Here is a 20544-nt window from a genome sequence, read left to right as displayed (position 1 = left end):
AGTTGGCCTCAACCAGCAGCACAGGCCTGGTGTGGTGTAGTTGGCCTCAACCAGCAGCACAGGCCCTGGTGTGGTGTAGTTGGCCTCGGCCATAATCACAGGCCCTGGTGTGGTGTAGTTGGCCTCAGCCAGGAGCACAGGGCCTGGTGTGGTGTAGTCGTCTCGGCCAGAAGCAGAGCACTGGTGTGGTGAAGATGGCCACAGCCAGAGCCACAGGCCCTGGTGTGGTGTAGTTGGCCTCAACCAGCAGCACAGGCCCTGGTGTGGTGTAGTTGGCCTCAGCCATAATCACAGGCCCTGGTGTGGTGAAGATGGCCTCGGCCAGAAGCAAAGGCACTCCTGTGGTGTAGATGGCCTAGGACAGAGCCACAGGCCATTGTCTGCAATGAAGGATCTACAATGTCGATGTTGGGTTTTTACTCTTTCTATACGGCGAAGATGGCCTTCCAAAAGACCCTGGTGCGGTGTAGTTGGCCTCAAACAGCACCACAGGCCCTGTTGTGGTTTAGGTTGCCTCAGCAAGAAGCACAGGACCTGGTGTGGAGTAGTGGGCTCAGCCAGAAGCACTGGCCTTGGTGTGGTGAAGGTGGCTTCAGCCAGCGGCACAGGCCATGGTGTGGTGTAGGTGGTCTCAGCAAGAAGCACAGGCCCTGGTGTGGTGTAGTTGCCTCGGCCAGAAGCATAGCACTATTGTGTTGTACATGGCCACAGCCAGTGCCACAGGCCCTGGTGTGGTGTAGTTGGGCTCAACAAGCAGCACAAGCCCTGGTGTGGGGTAGTTGGCCTCGGCCTGAAGCACAGGCCTGGTGTGGTGTAGTTGGCCTCAACCAGCAGCACAGGCCCTGGTGTGGTGTAGTTGGCCTCAGCCATAATCACAGGCCCTGGTGTGGTGTAGTTGGCCTCAGCCAGCAGCACAGGGCCTGGTGTGGTGTAGTCGTCTCGGCCAGAAGCAGAGCACTGGTGTGGTGAAGATGGCCACAGCCAGAGCCACAGGCCCTGGTGTGGTGTAGTTGGCCTCAACCAGCAGCACAGGCCCTGGTGTGGTGAAGTTGGCCTCAGCCATAATCACAGGCCCTGGTGTGGTGAAGATGGCCTCGGCCAGAAGCAAAGGCACTGGTGTGGTGAAGATGGCCTCAACCAGCCGCACAGGCCCTGGTGTGGTGTAGTTGGCCTCAACCAGCAGCACAGGCCCTGGTGTGGTGTAGTTGGCCTCAACCAGCAGCTCAGGTTCTGGTGTGGTGTAGTTGGCCTCAGCAATAATCACAGGCCCTGGTGTGGTGTAGTTGGCCTCAACCAGCAGCACAGGCCCTGGTGTGGTGTAGTTGGCCTCAGCCATAATCACAGGCCCTGGTGTGGTGTAGTTGGCCTCAGCCAGCAGAAAAAGGGCCTGGTGTGGTGTAGTCGTCTCGGCCAGAAGCAGATCACTGGTGTGGTGAAGATGGCCACAGCCAGAGCCACAGGCCCTGGTGTGGTGTAGTTGGCCTCAACCAGCAGCACAGGCCCTGGTGTGGTGAAGTTGGCCTCAGCCATAATCACAGGCCCTGGTGTGGTGAAGATGGCCTCGGCCAGAAGTAAAGGCAATGGTGTGGTGAAGATGGCCTCAACCAGCCGCACAGGCCCTGGTGTGGTGTAGTTGGCCTCAACCAGCAGCACAGGCCCTGGTGTGGTGTAGTTGGCCTCAACCAGCAGCTCAGGTTCTGGTGTGGTGTAGTTGGCCTCAGCAATAATCACAGGCCCTGGTGTGGTGTAGTTGGCCTCAACCAGCAGCACAGGCCTGGTGTGGTGTAGTTGGCCTCAACCAGCAGCACAGGCCCTTGTGTGGTGTAGTCGCCTCGGCAATAATCACAGGCCCTGGTGTGGTGTAGTTGGCCTCAGCCAGCAGCACAGGGCCTGGTGTGGTGTAGTCGTCTCGGCCAGAAGCAGAGCACTGGTGTAGTGAAGATGGCCACAGCCAGAGCCACAGGCCCTGGTGTGGTGTAGTTGGCCTCAAACAGCAGCACAGGCCCTGTTGTGGTTTAGGTTGCCTCAGCAAGAAGCACAGGACCTGGGGTGGAGTAGTGGGCTCAGCCAGAAGCACTGGCCTTGGTGTGGTGAAGGTGGCTTCAGCCAGCAGCACAGGCCATGGTGTGGTGTAGGTGGTCTCAGCAAGAAGCACAGGCCCTGGTGTGGTGAAGATGGCCTCGGCCAGAAGCAAAGGCACTCCTGTGGTGTAGATGGCCTAGGACAGAGCCACAGGCCATTGTCTGCAATGAAGGGTCTACAATGTCGATGTTGGCTTTTTACTCTTTGTATACAGCGAAGATGGGCTTCCAAAAGACCCTGGTGTGGTGTAGTTGGCCTCAAACAGCAGCACAGGCCCTGTTGTGGTTTAGGTTGCCTCAGCAAGAAGCACAGGACCTGGTGTGGAGTAGTGGGCTCAGCCAGAAGCACTGGCCTTGGTGTGGTGAACGTGGCTTCAGCCAGCAGCACAGGCCATGGTGTGGTGTAGGTGGTCTCAGCAAGAAGCACAGACCCTGGTGTGGTGTAGTCGCCTCGGCCAGAAGCAGAGCACTGTTGTGGTGCAGATGGCCTCAGCCAGTGCCACAGGCCCTAGTCTGGTGTAGTTGGCCTCAACCAGCAGCACAGGCCCTGTTGTGGTGTATTTGGCCTCAGCCATAATCACAGGCCCTGGTGTGGTGAAGATGGCCACAGCCAGAGCCACAGGCCTTGGTGTGGTGTACTTGGCCTCAACCAGCAGCACAGGCCCTGGTGTGGTGTAGATGGCCTCAGCCATAATCACAGGCCTGGTGTGGTGTAGTTGGCCTCAACCAGCAGCACAGGCCCTGGTGTGGTGTAGTTGGCCTCAGCCATAATCACAGGCCCTGGTGTGGTATAGTTGGCCTCAGCCATCAGCAAAAGGGCCTGGTGTGGTGAAGATGGCCATAGCCAGAGCCACAGGCCCTGGTGTGGTGTAGTTGGCCTCAACATGCAGCACAGGCCCTGGTGTGGTGAAGTTGGGCTCAACAAGCAGCACAGGCCCTGGTGTGGTGAAGATGGCCTTGGCCAGAAGCAACGGCACTGGTGTGGTGAAGATGGCCTCAACAAGCAGCACAGGCCCTGGTGTGGTGTAGTTGGCCTCAACCAGCAGCTCAGGTTCTGGTGTGGTGTAGTTGGCCTCAGCAATAATCACAGGCCCTGGTGTGGTGTAGTTGGCCTCAACCAGCAGCACAGGCCTGGTGTGGTGTAGTTGGGCTCAACCAGCAGCACAGGCCCTGGTGTGGTGAAGTCGCCTCGGCCATAATCACAGGCCCTGGTGTGGTGTAGTTGGCCTCAGCCAGCAGCACAGGGCCTGGTGTGGTGTAGTCGTCTCGGCCAGAAGCAGAGCACTGGTGTGGTGAAGATGGCCACAGCCAGAGCCACAGGCCCTGGTGTGGTGTAGTTGGCCTCAAACAGCAGCACAGGCCCTTTTGTGGTTTAGGTTGCCTCAGCAAGAAGCACAGGACCTGGTGTGGAGTAGTGGGCTCAGCCAGAAGCACTGGCCTTGGTGTGGTGAAGGTGGCTTCAGCCAGCAGCACAGGCCATGGTGTGGTGTAGGTGGTCTCAGCAAGAAGCACAGGCCCTGGTGTGGTGAAGATGGCCTCGGCCAGAAGCAAAGGCACTCCTGTGGTGTAGATGGCCTAGGACAGAGCCACAGGCCATTGTCTGCAATGAATGGTCTACAATGTCGATGTTGGGTTTTTACTCTTTCTATACGGCGAAGATGGCATTCCAAAAGGCCCTGGTGCGGTGTAGTTGGCCTCAACCAGCAGCACAGGCCCTGGTGTGGTGAAGTTGGCCTCAGCCATAATCACAGGCCCTGGTGTGGTGAAGATGGCCTCGGCCAGAAGCAAAGGCACTGGTGTGGTGAAGATGGCCTCAACCAGCCGCACAGGCCCTGGTGTGGTGTAGTTGGCCTCAGCCAGCAGCAGCACAGGCCCTGGTGTGGTGTAGTTGGCATCAGCCATAATCACAGGCCCTGGTGTGGTGAAGATGGCCTCAACAAGCAGCACAGACCCTGGTGTGGTGAAGATGGCCTCGGCCAGAAGCAACGGCACTGGTGTGGTGAATATGGCCACAGCCAGAGCCACAGGCCCTGGTGTGGTGTAGTTGGCCTTAATCAGCCGCACAGGCCCTGGTGTGGTGTAGTTGGCCTCAGCCAGCAGCAGCACAGGCCCTAGTGTGGTGTAGTTGGCCTCAACCAGCAGCACAGGCCCTGGTGTGGTGTAGTTGGCCTCAGCAATAATCACAGGCCCTGGTGTGGTGAAGATGGCCTCGGCCAGAAGCAAAGGCACTCCTGTGGTGTAGATGGCCTAGGACAGAGCCACAGGCCATTGTCTGCAATGAAGGGTCTACAATGTCGATGTTGGGTTTTTACTCTTTGTATACGGCGAAGAAGGCCTTCCAAAAGACCCTGGTGCGGTGTAGTTGGCCTCAAACAGCAGCACAGGCACTGTTGTGGTTTAGGTTGCCTCAGCAAGAAGCACAGGACCTGGTGTGGAGTAGTGGGCTCTGCCAGAAGCACTGGCCTTGGTGTGGTGAAGGTGGCTTCAGCCAGCAGCACAGGCCATGGTGTGGTGTAGGTGGTCTCAGCAATAATCACAGGCCCTGGTGTGGTGTAGTCGCCTCGCCCAGAAGCATAACACTATTGTGTTGTACATGGCCACAGCCAGTGCCACAGGCCCTGGTGTGGTGTAGTTGGGCTCAACAAGCAGCACAGGCCCTGGTGTGGTGTAGTTGCCTCGGCCAGAAGAAGAGCACTGTTGTGGTGCAGATGGCCTCAGCCAGTGCCACAGGCCCTAGTCTGGTGTAGTTGGCCTCAACCAGCAGCACAGGCCCTGTTGTGGTGTATTTGGCCTCAGCCATAATCACAGGCCCTGGTGTGGTGAAGATGGCCACAGCCAGAGCCACAGGCCCTGGTGTGGTCAAGTTGGCCTCAACATGCAGCACAGGCCCTGGTGTGGTCAAGTTGGGCGCAACAAGCAGCACAGGCCCTGGTGTGGTGAAGATGGCCTCGGCCAGAAGCAACGGCACTGGTGTGGTGAAGATGGCCTCAACAAGCAGCACAGGCCCTGGTGTGGTGTAGTTGGCCTCAACCAGCAGCACAGGCCCTGGTGTGGTGAAGTTGGCCTCAGCCATAATCACAGGCCCTGGTGTGGTGAAGATGGCCTTGGCCAGGAGCAAAGGCACTCCTGTGGTGTAGATGGCCTAGGACAGAGCCACAGGCCATTGTCTGCAATGAATGGTCTACAATGTCGATGTTGGGTTTTTACTCTTTGTATACGGCGAAGATGGCATTCCAAAAGGCCCTGGTGCGGTGTAGTTGGCCTCAACCAGCAGCACAGGCCCTGGTGTGGTGAAGTTGGCCTCAGCCATAATCGCAGGCCCTGGTGTGGTGAAGATGGCCTCGGCCAGAAGCAAAGGCACTGGTGTGGTGAAGATGGCCTCAACCAGCAGCACAGGCCCTGGTGTGGTGTAGTTGGCCTCAACCAGCAGCACAGGCCCTGGTGTGGTGTAGTTGGCCTCAACCAGCAGCTCAGGTGCTGGTGTGGTGTAGTTGGCCTCAGCAATAATCACAGGCCCTGGTGTGGTTTAGTTGGCCTCAACCAGCAGCACAGGCCTGGTGTGGTGTAGTTGGCCTCAACCAGCAGCAAAGGCCCTGGTGTGGTGTAGTCGCCTCGGCCATAATCACAGGCCCTGGTGTGGTGTAGTTGGCCTCAGCCAGCAGCACAGGGCCTGGTGTGGTGTAGTCATCTCGGCCAGAAGCAGAGCAGTGGTGTGGTGTAGTTCGCCTCAGCCATAATCACAGGCCACGGTGTGGTGTAGTTGGCCTCAAACAGCAGCACAGGCCCTGTTGTGGATTAGGTTGCCTCAGCAAGAAGCACAGGACCTGGTGTGGAGTAGTGGGCTCAGCCAGAAGCACAAGCCATGGTGTGGTGTAGGTGGTCTCAGCAAGAAGCACAGGCCCTGGTGTGGTGTAGTCGTCTCGGCCAGAAGCATAGCACTATTGTGTTGTACATGGCCACAGCCAGTGCCACGGGCCTTGGTGTGGTGTAGTTGGGCTCAACAAGCAGCACAGGCCCTGGTGTGGGGTAGTTGGCCTCGGCCTGAAGCACAGGCCTGGTGTGGTGTACTTGGCCTCAACCAGCAGCAAAAGGGCCCTGGTGTGGTGTAGTTGGCCTCAGCCATAATCACAGGCCCTGGTGTGGTGTAGTTGGCCTCAACAAGCAGAACAGACCCTGGTGTGGTGTAGTCGTCTCGGCCAGAAGCAGAGCACTGGTGTGGTGAAGATGGCCACAGCCAGAGCCACAGGCCCTGGTGTGGTGTAGTTGGCCTCAACCAGCAGCACAGGCCCTGGTGTGGTGAAGTTGGCCTTAGCCATAATCACAGGCCCTGGTGTGGTGAAGATGGCCTCGGCCAGAAGCAAAGGCCCTGGTGTGGTGTAGTTCGCCTCAGCAATAATCACAGGCCCTGGTGTGGTGTAGTTCGCCTCAGAAATAATCACAGGCCCTGGTGTGGTGAAGATGGCCTTGGCCAGGAGCAAAGGCACTCCTGTGGTGTAGATGGCCTAGTACAGAGCCACAGGCCATTGTCTGCAATGAATGGTCTACAATGTCGATGTTGGGTTTTTACTCTTTGTATACGGCGAAGATGGCCTTCCAAAAGGCCCTGGTGCGGTGTAGTTGGCCTCAACCAGCAGCACGTGCCCTGGTGTGGTGAAGTTGGCCTCAGCCATAATCACATGCCCTTTTGTGGTGAAGATGGCCTCGGCCAGAAGCAAAGGCACTGGTGTGGTGAAGTTGGCCTCAACCAGCAGCACAGGCCCTGGTGTGGTGTAGTTGGCCTCAACCAGCAGCACAGGCCCTGGTGTGGTGTAGTTGGCCTCAACCAGCAGCTCAGGCCCTGGTGTGGTGTAGTTCGCCTCAGCAATAATCACAGGCCCTGGTGTGTTGTAGTTGGCCTCAACCAGCAGCACAGGCCCTGGTGTGGTGTAGTTGCCTCGGCCATATTCACAGGCCATGGTGTGGTGTAGTTGGCCTCAGCCAGCAGCACATGGCCTGGTGTGGTGTAGTCGTCTCGGCCAGAAGCAGAGCACTGGTGTGGTGAAGATGGCCACAGCCAGAGCCACAGGCCCTGGTGTGGTGTAGTTGGCCTCAACCAGCAGCACAGGCCCTGGTGTGGTGTAGTTGGCCTCAGCAATAATCACAGGCCCTGGTGTGGTGAAGGTGGCCTCGGCCAGAAGCAAAGGCACTCCTGTGGTGTAGATGGCCTAGGACAGAGCCACAGGCCATTGTCTGCAATGAAGGGTCTACAATGTCGATGTTGGGTTTTTACTCTTTGTATACGGCGAAGATGGCCTTCCAAAAGACCCTGGTGCGGTGTAGTTGGCCTCAAACAGCAGCACAGGCCCTGTTGTGGTTTAGGTTGCCTCAGCAAGAAGCACAGGACCTGGTGTGGAGTAGTGGGCTCTGCCAGAAGCACTGGCCTTGGTGTGGTGAAGGTGGCTTCAGCCAGCAGCACAGGCCATGGTGTGGTGTAGGTGGTCTCAGCAAGAAGCACAGGCCCTGGTGTGGTGTAGTCGCCTCGGCCAGAAGCATAGCACTATTGTGTTGTACATGGCCACAGCCAGTGCCACAGGCCCTGGTGTGGTGTAGTTGGGCTCAACAAGCAGCACAGGCCCTGGTGTGGTGTAGTTGCCTCGGCCAGAAGAAGAGCACTGTTGTGGTGCACATGGCCTCAGCCAGTGCCACAGGCCCTAGTCTGGTGTAGTTGGCCTCAACCAGCAGCACAGGCCCTGTTGTGGTGTATTTGGCCTCAGCCATAATCACAGGCCCTGGTGTGGTGAAGATGGCCACAGCCAGAGCCACAGGCCCTGGTGTGGTGTAGTTGGCCTCAACATGCAGCACAGGCCCTGGTGTGGTGAAGTTGGGCGCAACAAGCAGCACAGGCCCTGGTGTGGTGAAGATGGCCTCGGCCAGAAGCAACGGCACTGGTGTGGTGAAGATGGCCTCAACAAGCAGCACAGGCCCTGGTGTGGTGTAGTTGGCCTCAACCAGCAGCACAGGCCCTGGTGTGGTGAAGTTGGCCTCAGCCATAATCACAGGCCCTGGTGTGGTGAAGATGGCCTTGGCCAGGAGCAAAGGCACTCCTGTGGTGTAGATGGCCTAGGACAGAGCCACAGGCCATTGTCTGCAATGAATGGTCCACAATGTTGATGTTGGGTTTTTACTGTTTGTATACGGCGAAGATGGCATTCCAAAAGGCCCTGGTGCGGTGTAGTTGGCCTCAACCAGCAGCACAGGCCCTGGTGTGGTGAAGTTGGCCTCAGCCATAATCGCAGGCCCTGGTGTGGTGAAGATGGCCTCGGCCAGAAGCAAAGGCACTGGTGTGGTGAAGATGGCCTCAACCAGCCGCACAGGCCCTGGTGTGGTGTAGTTGGCCTCAACCAGCAGCACAGGCCCTGGTGTGGTGTAGTTGGCCTCAACCAGCAGCTCAGGTCCTGGTGTGGTGTAGTTGGCCTCAGCAATAATCACAGGCCCTGGTGTGGTTTAGTTGGCCTCAACCAGCAGCACAGGCCTGGTGTGGTGTAGTTGGCCTCAACCAGCAGCACAGGCACTGGTGTGGTGTAGTCGCCTCGGCCATAATCACTGGCCCTGGTGTGGTGTAGTTGGCCTCAGCCAGCAGCACAGTTCCTGGTGTGGTGTAGTCGTCTCGGCCAGAAGCAGAGCACTGGTGTGGTGAAGATGGCCACAGCCAGAGCCACAGGCCCTGGTGTGGTGTAGTTGGCCTCAACCAGCAGCACAGGCCCTGGTGTGGTGTAGTTGGCCTCAGCCATAATCACAGGCCCTGGTGTGGTGAAGATGGCCTCGGCCAGAAGCAAAGGCACTCCTGTGGTGTAGATGGCCTAGGACAGAGCCACAGGCCATTGTCTGCAATGAAGGGTCTACAATGTCGATGTTGGGTTTTTACTCTTTTTATACGGCGAAGATGGCCTTCCAAAAGACCCTGGTGCGGTGTAGTTGGCCTCAAACAGCAGCACAGGCCCTGTTGTGGTTTAGGTTGCCTCAGCAAGAAGCACAGGACCTGGTGTGGAGTAGTGGGCTCAGCCAGAAGCACAAGCCATGGTGTGGTGTAGGTGGTCTCAGCAAGAAGCACAGGCCCTGGTGTGGTGTAGTCGTCTCGGCCAGAAGCATAGCACTATTGTGTTGTACATGGCCACAGCCAGTGCCACGGGCCTTGGTGTGGTGTAGTTGGGCTCAACAAGCAGCACAGGCCCTGGTGTGGGGTAGTTGGCCTCGGCCTGAAGCACAGGCCTGGTGTGGTGTACTTGGCCTCAACCAGCAGCACAGGCCCTGGTGTGGTGTAGTTGGCCTCAGCCATAATCACAGGCCCTGGTGTGGTGTAGTTGGCCTCAGCCAGCAGCACAGGGCCTGTTGTGGTGTAGTCGTCTCGGCCAGAAGCAGAGCACTGGTGTGGTGAAGATGGCCACAGCCAGAGCCACAGGCCCTGGTGTGGTGTAGTTGGCCTCAATCAGCAGCACAGGCCCTGGTGTGGTGAAGTTGGCCTCAGCCATAATCACAGGCCCTGGTGTGGTGAAGATGGCCTCGGCCAGAAGCAAAGGCCCTGGTGTGGTGTAGTTCGCCTCAGCAATAATCACAGGCCCTGGTGTGGTGTAGTTCGCCTCAGAAATAATCACAGGCCCTGGTGTGGTGAAGATGGCCTTGGCCAGGAGCAAAGGCACTCCTGTGGTGTAGATGGCCTAGTACAGAGCCACAGGCCATTGTCTGCAATGAATGGTCTACAATGTCGATGTTGGGTTTTTACTCTTTGTATACGGCGAAGATGGCCTTCCAAAAGGCCCTGGTGCGGTGTAGTTGGCCTCAACCAGCAGCACGTGCCCTGGTGTGGTGAAGTTGGCCTCAGCCATAATCACATGCCCTTTTGTGGTGAAGATGGCCTCGGCCAGAAGCAAAGGCACTGGTGTGGTGAAGTTGGCCTCAACCAGCAGCACAGGCCCTGGTGTGGTGTAGTTGGCCTCAACCAGCAGCACAGGCCCTGGTGTGGTGTAGTTGGCCTCAACCAGCAGCTCAGGCCCTGGTGTGGTGTAGTTCGCCTCAGCAATAATCACAGGCCCTGGTGTGTTGTAGTTGGCCTCAACCAGCAGCACAGGCCCTGGTGTGGTGTAGTTGCCTCGGCCATATTCACAGGCCATGGTGTGGTGTAGTTGGCCTCAGCCAGCAGCACAGGGCCTGGTGTGGTGTAGTCGTCTCGGCCAGAAGCAGAGCACTGGTGTGGTGAAGATGGCCACAGCCAGAGCCACAGGCCCTGGTGTGGTGTAGTTGGCCTCAACCAGCAGCACAGGCCCTGGTGTGGTGTAGTTGGCCTCAGCAATAATCACAGGCCCTGGTGTGGTGAAGGTGGCCTCGGCCAGAAGCAAAGGCACTCCTGTGGTGTAGATGGCCTAGGACAGAGCCACAGGCCATTGTCTGCAATGAAGGGTCTACAATGTCGATGTTGGGTTTTTACTCTTTGTATACGGCGAAGATGGCCTTCCAAAAGACCCTGGTGCGGTGTAGTTGGCCTCAAACAGCAGCACAGGCCCTGTTGTGGTTTAGGTTGCCTCAGCAAGAAGCACAGGACCTGGTGTGGAGTAGTGGGCTCTGCCAGAAGCACTGGCCTTGGTGTGGTGAAGGTGGCTTCAGCCAGCAGCACAGGCCATGGTGTGGTGTAGGTGGTCTCAGCAAGAAGCACATGCCCTGGTGTGGTGTAGTCGCCTCGGCCAGAAGCATAGCACTATTGTGTTGTACATGGCCACAGCCAGTGCCACAGGCCCTGGTGTGGTGTAGTTGGGCTCAACAAGCAGCACAGGCCCTGGTGTGGTGTAGTTGCCTCGGCCAGAAGAAGAGCACTGTTGTGGTGCAGATGGCCTCAGCCAGTGCCACAGGCCCTAGTCTGGTGTAGTTGGCCTCAACCAGCAGCACAGGCCCTGTTGTGGTGTATTTGGCCTCAGCCATAATCACAGGCCCTGGTGTGGTGAAGATGGCCACAGCCAGAGCCACAGGCCCTGGTGTGGTGAAGTTGGGCGCAACAAGCAGCACAGGCCCTGGTGTGGTGAAGATGGCCTCGGCCAGAAGCAACGGCACTGGTGTGGTGAAGATGGCCTCAACAAGCAGCACAGGCCCTGGTGTGGTGTAGTTGGCCTCAACCAGCAGCACAGGCCCTGCCCAGATAGCAAGGAAACATTGAAACAATGTTGAGTCAATATCAGGCGACGTCATTGAATCAACGTTGAAGTGTGACGTTGACCCAACGTCACTCTTGCACCCATTTTTAACATTGAAACAACGTCAGGTTTTGATGTTGAATCAATGTTGAAACCTGACATTGATTCGACGTTATATTTTCTAACACTGTTGACATTGAAACAATGTCAGATTCTGATATTGAAACACTGTTGAGATATGGTATTGCTTTTCCACCTCTTTCGCACAGTTGCTTTTTATTGAAAAAAACAAAAAAAACAAAAAAGGTCAATAGACATGTATCATTTGCAAAGTACTTTATTAAAAGACAAAGTTTCCTATTTACATTTCTATGTTTCACGTCACTTTTTATTATTTACTCCGGGATGGGGATGGATGATGGGCGTCCTGCGCGCCACCCGTACGATCTGGATCATATCTGAGCCATTTCTGGACTGCTTGAGCAAAGACCAACTCAGACAGAGTTCGCCCCTACCTGCTGCGCCAGGCCATCTAGGACAAAAATAGACACACACACAAAAAAACAAAGACAAAAAAAGGGAATTAGAGCACATGAATAAGCTCTTGTTAATTGTCTTCAGCAGGGAGAAAGTATGTAAACTCCTAGGCTGATAAACATGAAAGTCACCAGGCGGAAATCAGCAAACTGCCGCATTTGATTCCCAAAGAGCTATAAGCTGAAAATGTGATATGTCTTAGCATGGTGTGCCGTGTATCCTTTAAAAAAAAAGAAAAAGAAAAAGAAAACATGGGCCCTCAGGCTGTACAAAGTGTACAACCCGAGGACAAAACAAGCCGAAGACCAAAGACTCCATCTCCAGATTAACCGGATATGAAAGTCTTGTTATTAAGAAAGACAAAGTAATATAGCAAAAAACAGACATAGGAAATGTGAAATGCACCCAGCACATCAATTGATCCCTTTATTGTTCACTTTAGGCTCATAAAACTACAATAAATGTTAAAACTTACCAAATATGCATCTGCACAGTGCTGTCTCTTTAAATGCCCTTTTTTGCTTTGTCTGGTCCTTGGTTTTTTTTCCCCTGCCCAGTTGAGTACAGAGGCCAGCTCCTTTGTAATGGCATAAACCATTACACGGCGGACTCGCACCTCCAGTGTGGTCCAGCAGCACCAATCAACGCAAAGCGTCTCACCTATAGACACATTTTATGAGATGGAATTAGCGTGTCTCATGTCTTAAATGTGTATGCAAGTGCTTGTGTGTTTACTTCATGTAATTGATGATAGAAACATGTCATTTAGTTTTCCCTAAAGCCTGATTTTCAAGTCATACAAAGAATAAACCAAAGTATTGGCAGTACAATGTATTTCTATTCCCTTTTGTTGGATATTCATTTGTTAGTTCTTGTAACTGCTAAAAGTGTTTACTAGTTTTTGCCTGTCACATATATTTGTTATACCATGTAAACTGTGAAATTCCAAGATTTTCAAACTTGCCTTGCAATAGTGGCCTCACAGAGTCTCTGGAATCTACAGAAAAAAAAAAATCACAACAAGATGACATTCAGGAGTATAAATTGTTTTGTTTTTTTTAGATAAGAGTACAATGACATTGTGATGCAGCTTTAAAGCTTTTTAAAAAGCATACCATCTATAGGGAAGACATCAGACTCTGCATGCTGGGGAGATCGCAAAGCTGTGTCGGTTTGTGCCGGAGTGGCGAAAGGTGCCGGGAGCTGGGTGGGGCATTATGATGGTTGCTATCAGTGGGCTGGGGGGCAGACTGCGGAGTGATGAGGGCTGTTTAGAAAAAGATAATTTTTTAAGTATTTAAGAATACAGACAACTTGTCAAAAAAGTTTCCTCGTGTCAGACACAGATATGTACACAGACACTAGACAGTATTTTATTACCTGGTATTTTCACTCGAGGGGCCTGGGGAAACCGTTTTTTTGTAGGCTGCTCATCCTCTGAGTCCGTATATGTGTACAGGGGATTTGGTCTAAAGAAAAGAAATTAAAAACGGTCTTAAGTAATTGTAAATATGCTTTTGGCATATTGTTTCCTAAAGTTAGTTTGATTTCTAACAACACACACAGGAAACAGAGACGTGCAAGAAGGTACAGTATACAATGAATTTTTGAAGTGCACAAGTGTACACGGCTTTGCATTTTTAAAAAGTTTACAAACTTCCACTTTTTGGACTATATTATGTGGTGATATTGCAGTATGCAAGCACCACAGATATGTATAAAAGACAAGATCATAAATTCTTAACAATCAAAGATATGTTTGTGAATAAAAAGGTTTTACTTGTGCTTTCTTTTAAGACTGGTCTGAGTTTCAGCTTCGGACTGAAGGTCAGACGTATCACAGCGTTCACGTGGATATCTCTGAAGACTGCGTTCTGCTTCGTGAAATGTGCCTGGAAATACAAACACAATGTACGGCCAGACATACATTACGTGTGGACAAAAGGTGCAAACGCATAGAAAAATCAGCGGTTTCAAAAATACGCTGGTACGTGTGGACGTAGCCTTATTCATTATTTAAGGCACAAACGGAAAGTCATGTACGCGTGCAACGTAAAGTTAGGTGCGCGTACAACGTACAGTCACGTGGGCATGCTGCGTGAGCATTCAAACTGAGTCTAAAGTTTTCGTGTGCGAATTGAAGCGAGTGCTCTCCAATCATCAAAAGTAACAAAGTCATTGAACACGTTTATACAGTTAACTTTACGTTTATCAATCATATATCACAGATTTAGAATTTTTTGTAGTACTAAGCAACTACAGAGCGAAAGTCTGGGTCAAGCGCCGAAGCGACGGCAAGAAGAAAGGAAACCTCGAAGCGTTAAAGCTAGCTTTGTAAGGGAATATAACGAAGAAATTATGAAACAAAAATGTTTTCTTTGTTGATATACTTTGTTCGCAGTGCAATTTATTTGTTGCCGAATTGTAAGAAGTAGACACAATTTCGGGCTCCCACATTTTGTGGGAGCAACGTAAATAACAGTAAAAAAGTCGTTAATGTACAACATTAACAAGTTTTTTATTGTTATTCAAATGCAAACATAACGAAATAACGAGTAAAAAAAAATCATTCATTCTTACCTTATACTAATCATGGTGCGGGCCAGTGCAGTGCATGAACTGATGCCTTCTCCGGTCAATTCCACTGAGAGTAAATCAAATGTCCCGCTCTACTGTAGAAGACAATGAATACCTGGGGGGATGTACCAATGTGAGAGGGGTGCTGCGGAATAGTCCAAGTGATCGCTGCTTTAATTTCCCGGTCAACTATACATAAATTGCACGTAGACACGATTTTTTAAAGCTGGTGAACTAGACCAAGTCATTGATAACAAATGAACAATAAATCTACTTTCTCTGGTACTTTATACCCGATCAGTTGCAATGCAATTTAATGCTCAACTACAAATCGATGGTTTTTGATGGTGACCGGAGCCGAATGATCGTCAACTATAAATAGACGTTTTCTCAACGTTGTTGTTGTCACCTGGTCGACTATAAATAGATCAAATATCAATGACAAAAAAACAACGGTGAATCAACATTGTTACAACGTCTCTATAGTAAGACCGTCGGTTTACCACAGTATTTCAATGTTGTTACAACATTGGCATTTCAACCCCGACCATATACGACGGTTCGGATGAAAAATCAACATAGATTCAATGTCGTCTTGCTATCTGGGTGGTGTGGTGAAGTTGGCCTCAGCCATAATCACAGGCCCTGGTGTGGTGAAGATGGCCTTGGCCAGGAGCAAAGGCACTCCTGTGGTGTAGATGGCCTAGGACAGAGCCACAGGCCATTGTCTGCAATGAATGGTCCACAATGTTGATGTTGGGTTTTTACTGTTTGTATACGGCGAAGATGGCATTCCAAAAGGCCCTGGTGCGGTGTAGTTGGCCTCAACCAGCAGCACAGGCCCTGGTGTGGTGAAGTTGGCCTCAGCCATAATCGCAGGCCCTGGTGTGGTGAAGATGGCCTCGGCCAGAAGCAAAGGCACTGGTGTGGTGAAGATGGCCTCAACCAGCCGCACAGGCCCTGGTGTGGTGTAGTTGGCCTCAACCAGCAGCACAGGCCCTGGTGTGGTGTAGTTGGCCTCAACCAGCAGCTCAGGTCCTGGTGTGGTGTAGTTGGCCTCAGCAATAATCACAGGCCCTGGTGTGGTTTAGTTGGCCTCAACCAGCAGCACAGGCCTGGTGTGGTGTAGTTGGCCTCAACCAGCAGCACAGGCACTGGTGTGGTGTAGTCGCCTCGGCGATAATCACTGGCCCTGGTGTGGTGTAGTTGGCCTCAGCCAGCAGCACAGTTCCTGGTGTGGTGTAGTCGTCTCGGCCAGAAGCAGAGCACTGGTGTGGTGAAGATGGCCACAGCCAGAGCCACAGGCCCTGGTGTGGTGTAGTTGGCCTCAACCAGCAGCACAGGCCCTGGTGTGGTGTAGTTGGCCTCAGCCATAATCACAGGCCCTGGTGTGGTGAAGATGGCCTCGGCCAGAAGCAAAGGCACTCCTGTGGTGTAGATGGCCTAGGACAGAGCCACAGGCCATTGTCTGCAATGAAGGGTCTACAATGTCGATGTTGGGTTTTTACTCTTTTTATACGGCGAAGATGGCCTTCCAAAAGACCCTGGTGCGGTGTAGTTGGCCTCAAACAGCAGCACAGGCCCTGTTGTGGTTTAGGTTGCCTCAGCAAGAAGCACAGGACCTGGTGTGGAGTAGTGGGCTCAGCCAGAAGCACTGGCCTTGGTGTGGTGAAGGTGGCTTCAGCCAGCAGCACAGGCCATGGTGTGGTGTAGGTGGTCTCAGCAAGAAGCACAGGCCCTGGTGTGGTGAAGATGGCCTCGGCCAGAAGCAAAGGCACTCCTGTGGTGTAGATGGCCTAGGACAGAGCCACAGGCCATTGTCTGCAATGAAGGGTCTACAATGTCGATGTTGGGTTTTTACTCTTTGTATACGGCGAAGATGGCCTTCCAAAAGACCCTGGTGCGGTGTAGTTGGCCTCAAACAGCAGCACAGGCCCTGTTGTGGTTTAGGTTGCCTCAGCAAGAAGCACAGGACCTGGTGTGGAGTAGTGGGCTCTGCCAGAAGCACTGGCCTTGGTGTGGTGAAGGTGGCTTCAGCCAGCAGCACAGGCCATGGTGTGGTGTAGGTGGTCTCAGCAAGAAGCACAGGCCCTGGTGTGGTGTAGTCGCCTCGGCCAGAAGCATAGCACTATTGTGTTGTACATGGCCACAGCCAGTGCCACAGGCCCTGGTGTGGTGTAGTTGGGCTCAACAAGCAGCACAGGCCCTGGTGTGGTGTCGTTGCCTCGGCCAGAAGAAGAGCACTGTTGTGGTGCAGATGGCCTCAGCCAGAGCCACAGGCCCTAGTCTGGTGTAGTTGGCCTCAACCTGCAGCACAGGCCCTGTTGTGGTGTATTTGGCCTCAGCCATAATCACAGGCCCTGCTGTGGTGAAGATGGCCACAGCCAGAGCCACAGGCCCTGGTGTGGTGTAGCTGGCCTCAACATGCAGCACAGTCCCTGGTGTGGTGAAGATGGCCTCGGCCAGAAGCAACGGCACTGGTGTGGTGAAGATGGCCTCTACAAGCAGCACAGGCCCTGGTGTGGTGTAGTTGGCCTCAACAAGCAGCACAGGCCCTGGTGTGGTGAAGTTGGCCTCAGCCATAATCACAGGCCCTGGTGTGGTGAAGATGGCCTTGGCCAGGAGCAAAGGCACTCCTGTGGTGTAGATGGCCTAGGAAGGAGCCACAGGCCATTGTCTGCAATGAATGGTCTACAATGTCGATGTTGGGTTTTTACTCTTTGTATACGGCGAAGATGGCATTCCAAAAGGCCCTGGTGTGGTGTAGTTGGCCTCAACGAGCAGCACAGGCCCTGGTGTGGTGTAGTTCGCCTCAACCAGCAGCTCAGGTCCTGGTGTGGTGTAGTTGGCCTCAGCAATAATCACAGGCCCTGGTGTGGTGTAGTTGGCTTCAATCAGCAGCACAGGCCTGGTGTGGTGTAGTTGGCCTCAACCGGCAGCACAGGCCCTGGTGTGGTGTAGTCGCCTCGGCCATAATCACAGGCCCTGGTGTGGTGTAGTTGGCCTCAGCCAGTAGCACAGGGCCTGGTGTGGTGTAGTCGTCTCGGCCAGAAGCAGAGCATTGGTGTGGTGAAGATGGCCACAGCCAGAGCCACAGGCCCTGGTGTGGTGTAGTTGGCCTCAACCAGCAGCACAGGCCCTGGTGTGGTGTAGTTGGCCTCAGCCATAATCACAGGCCCTGGTGTGGTGAAGATGGCCTCGGCCAGAAGCAAAGGCACTCCTGTGGTGTAGATGGCCTAGGACAGAGCCACAGGCCATTGTCTGCAATGAAGGGTCTACAATGTCGATGTTGGGTTTTTACTCTTTCTATACGGCGAAGATGGCCTTCCAAAAGACCCTGGTGCGGTGTAGTTGGCCTCAAACAGCACCACAGGCCCTGTTGTGGTTTAGGTTGCCTCAGCAAGAAGCACAGGACCTGGTGTGGAGTAGTGGGCTCAGCCAGAAGCACTGGCCTTGGTGTGGTGAAGGTGGCTTCAACCAGCAGCACAGGCCATGGTGTGGTGTAGGTGGTCTCAGCAAGAAGCACAGGCCGTGGTGTGGTGTAGTCGCCTCGGCCAGAAGCATAGCACTATTGTGTTGTACATGGCCACAGCCAGTGCCACAGGCCCTGGTGTGGTGTAGTTGGGCTCAACAAGCAGCACAAGCCCTGGTGTGGGGTAGTTGGCCTCGGCCTGAAGCACAGGCCTGGTGGGGTGTAGTTGGCCTCAACCAGCAGCACAGGCCCTGGTGTGGTGCAGTTGGCCTCAGCCATAAACACATGCCCTGGTGTGGTGTAGTTGTCCTCAGCCAGCAGAAAAAGGGCCTGGTGTGGTGTAGTCGTCTCGGCCAGAAGCAGAGCACTGGTGTGGTGAAGATGGCCACAGCCAGAGCCACAGGCCCTGGTGTGGTGAAGTTGGCCTCAGCCATAATCACAGGCCCTGGTGTGGTGAAGATGGCCTCGGCCAGAAGTAAAGGCACTGGTGTGGTGAAGATGGCCTCAACCAGCCGCACAGGCCCTGGTGTGGGGTAGTTGGCCTCGGCCTGAAGCACAGGCCTGGTGTGGTGTAGTTGGCCTCAACCAGCAGCACAGGCCCTGGTGTGGTGTAGTTGGCCTCAGCCATAATCACAGGACCTGGTGTGGTGTAGTTGGCCTCAGCCAGCAGCACAGGGCCAGGTGTGGCGTTGTCGTCTCGGCCAGAAGCAGAGCACTGGTGTGGTGAAGATGGCCTCAACAAGCAGCACAGGCCCTGGTGTGGGGTAGTTGGCCTCGGCCTGAAGCACAGGCCTGGTGTGGTGTAGTTGGCCTCAACAAGCAGCACAAGCCCTGGTGTGGGGTAGTTGGCCTCGGCCATAATCACAGGCCCTGGTGTGGTGAAGATGGCCTCGGCCAGAAGCAAAGGCACTCCTGCGGTGTAGATGGCCTAGGACAGAGCCACAGGCCATTGTCTGCAATGAAGGGTCTACAATGTCGATGTTGGGTTTTTACTCTTTGTATACGGCGAAGATGGCCTTCCAAAAGACCCTGGTGCGGTGTAGTTGGCCTCAAACAGCAGCACAGGCCCTGTTGTGGTTTAGGTTGCCTCAGCAAGAAGCACAGGGCCTGGTGTGGAGTAGTGGGCTCAGCCAGAAGCACAAGCCATGGTGTGGTGTAGTTGGCCTCAGCCAGCAGCACAGGGCCTGGTGTGGTGTAGTGGGCTCGGCCAGAAGCAGAGCACTGGTGTGGTGAAGACGGCCACAGCCAGCAGCACAGGCCCTGGTGTGGTGTAGTTGGCATCAGCCATAATCACAGGCCCTGGTGTGGTGAAGATGGCCTCGGCCAGAAGCAAAGGCACTCCTGTGGTGTAGATGGCCTAGGACAGAGCCACAGGCCATTGTCTGCAATGAAGGGTCTACAATGTCGATGTTGGGTTTTTACTCTTTGTATACGGCGAAGATGGCCTTCCAAAAGACCCTGGTGCGGTGTAGTTGGCCTCAAACAGCAGCACAGGCCCTGTTGTGGTTTAGGTTGCCTCAGCAAGAAGCACAGGACCTGGTGTGGAGTAGTGGGCTCTGCCAGAAGCACTGGCCTTGGTGTGGTGAAGGTGGCTTCAGCCAGCAGCACAGGCCATGGTGTGGTGTAGGTGGTCTCAGCAAGAAGCACAGGCCCTGGTGTGGTGTAGTCGCCTCGGCCAGAAGCATAGCACTATTGTGTTGTACATGGCCACAGCCAGTGCCACAGGCCCTGGTGTGGTGTAGTTGGGCTCAACAAGCAGCACAGGCCCTGGTGTGGTGTCGTTGCCTCGGCCAGAAGAAGAGCACTGTTGTGGTGCAGATGGCCTCAGCCAGTGCCACAGGCCCTAGTCTGGTGTAGTTGGCCTCAACCTGCAGCACAGGCCCTGTTGTGGTGTATTTGGCCTCAGCCATAATCACAGGCCCTGCTGTGGTGAAGATGGCCACAGCCAGAGCCACAGGCCCTGGTGTGGTGTAGCTGGCCTCAACATGCAGCACAGTCCCTGGTGTGGTGAAGATGGCCTCGGCCAGAAGCAACGGCACTGGTGTGGTGAAGATGGCCTCTACAAGCAGCACAGGCCCTGGTGTGGTGTAGTTGGCCTCAACAAGCAGCACAGGCCCTGGTGTGGTGAAGTTGGTCTCAGCCATAATCACAGGCCCTGGTGTGGTGAAGATGGCCTTGGCCAGGAGCAAAGGCACTCCTGTGGTGTAGATGGCCTAGGAAGGAGCCACAGGCCATTGTCTGCAATGAATGGTCTACAATGTCGATGTTGGGTTTTTACTCTTTGTATACGGCGAAGATGGCATTCCAAAAGGCCCTGGTGTGGTGTAGTTGGCCTCAACGAGCAGCACAGGCCCTGGTGTGGTGTAGTTCGCCTCAACCAGCAGCTCAGGTCCTGGTGTGGTGTAGTTGGCCTCAGCAATAATCACAGGCCCTGGTGTGGTGTAGTTGGCTTCAACCAGCAGCACAGGCCTGGTGTGGTGTAGTTGGCCTCAACCAGCAGCACAGGCCCTGGTGTGGTGTAGTCGCCTCGGCCATAATCACAGGCCCTGTTGTGGTGTAGTTGGCCTCAGCCAGTAGCACAGGGCCTGGTGTGGTGTAGTCGTCTCGGCCAGAAGCAGAGCATTGGTGTGGTGAAGATGGCCACAGCCAGAGCCACAGGCCCTGGTGTGGTGTAGTTGGCCTCAACCAGCAGCACAGGCCCTGGTGTGGTGTAGTTGGC

General features: G+C 54.3%; 1 long non-coding RNA gene across 2 annotated transcripts; it reads right to left on the bottom strand.

The window, feature by feature from the left end:
* Positions 1-11560: 11560 nt before the first annotated feature.
* Positions 11561-14375, bottom strand: LOC134631960 (uncharacterized). 2 transcript variants are annotated; one of them, XR_010573759.1, is made up of 7 exons: positions 14357-14375; positions 13557-13668; positions 13157-13245; positions 12892-13043; positions 12741-12773; positions 12252-12436; positions 11561-11771 (listed from the first exon to the last, which is right to left on the bottom strand). It is a non-coding gene; the product is annotated as an uncharacterized LOC134631960 (long non-coding RNA). The 2 variants fall into 2 exon arrangements; XR_010094429.2 differs by having other exon boundaries at positions 11561-12436.
* Positions 14376-20544: the final 6169 nt, after the last annotated feature.

The sequence above is a fragment of the Pelmatolapia mariae genome, linkage group LG7, assembly GCF_036321145.2.
Source record: "Pelmatolapia mariae isolate MD_Pm_ZW linkage group LG7, Pm_UMD_F_2, whole genome shotgun sequence".
NCBI classification, from domain to species: domain Eukaryota; kingdom Metazoa; phylum Chordata; class Actinopteri; order Cichliformes; family Cichlidae; genus Pelmatolapia; species Pelmatolapia mariae.
Note: the sequence above shows the minus strand (reverse complement) of the source record. Positions and strands in the feature narration are given on the sequence as shown.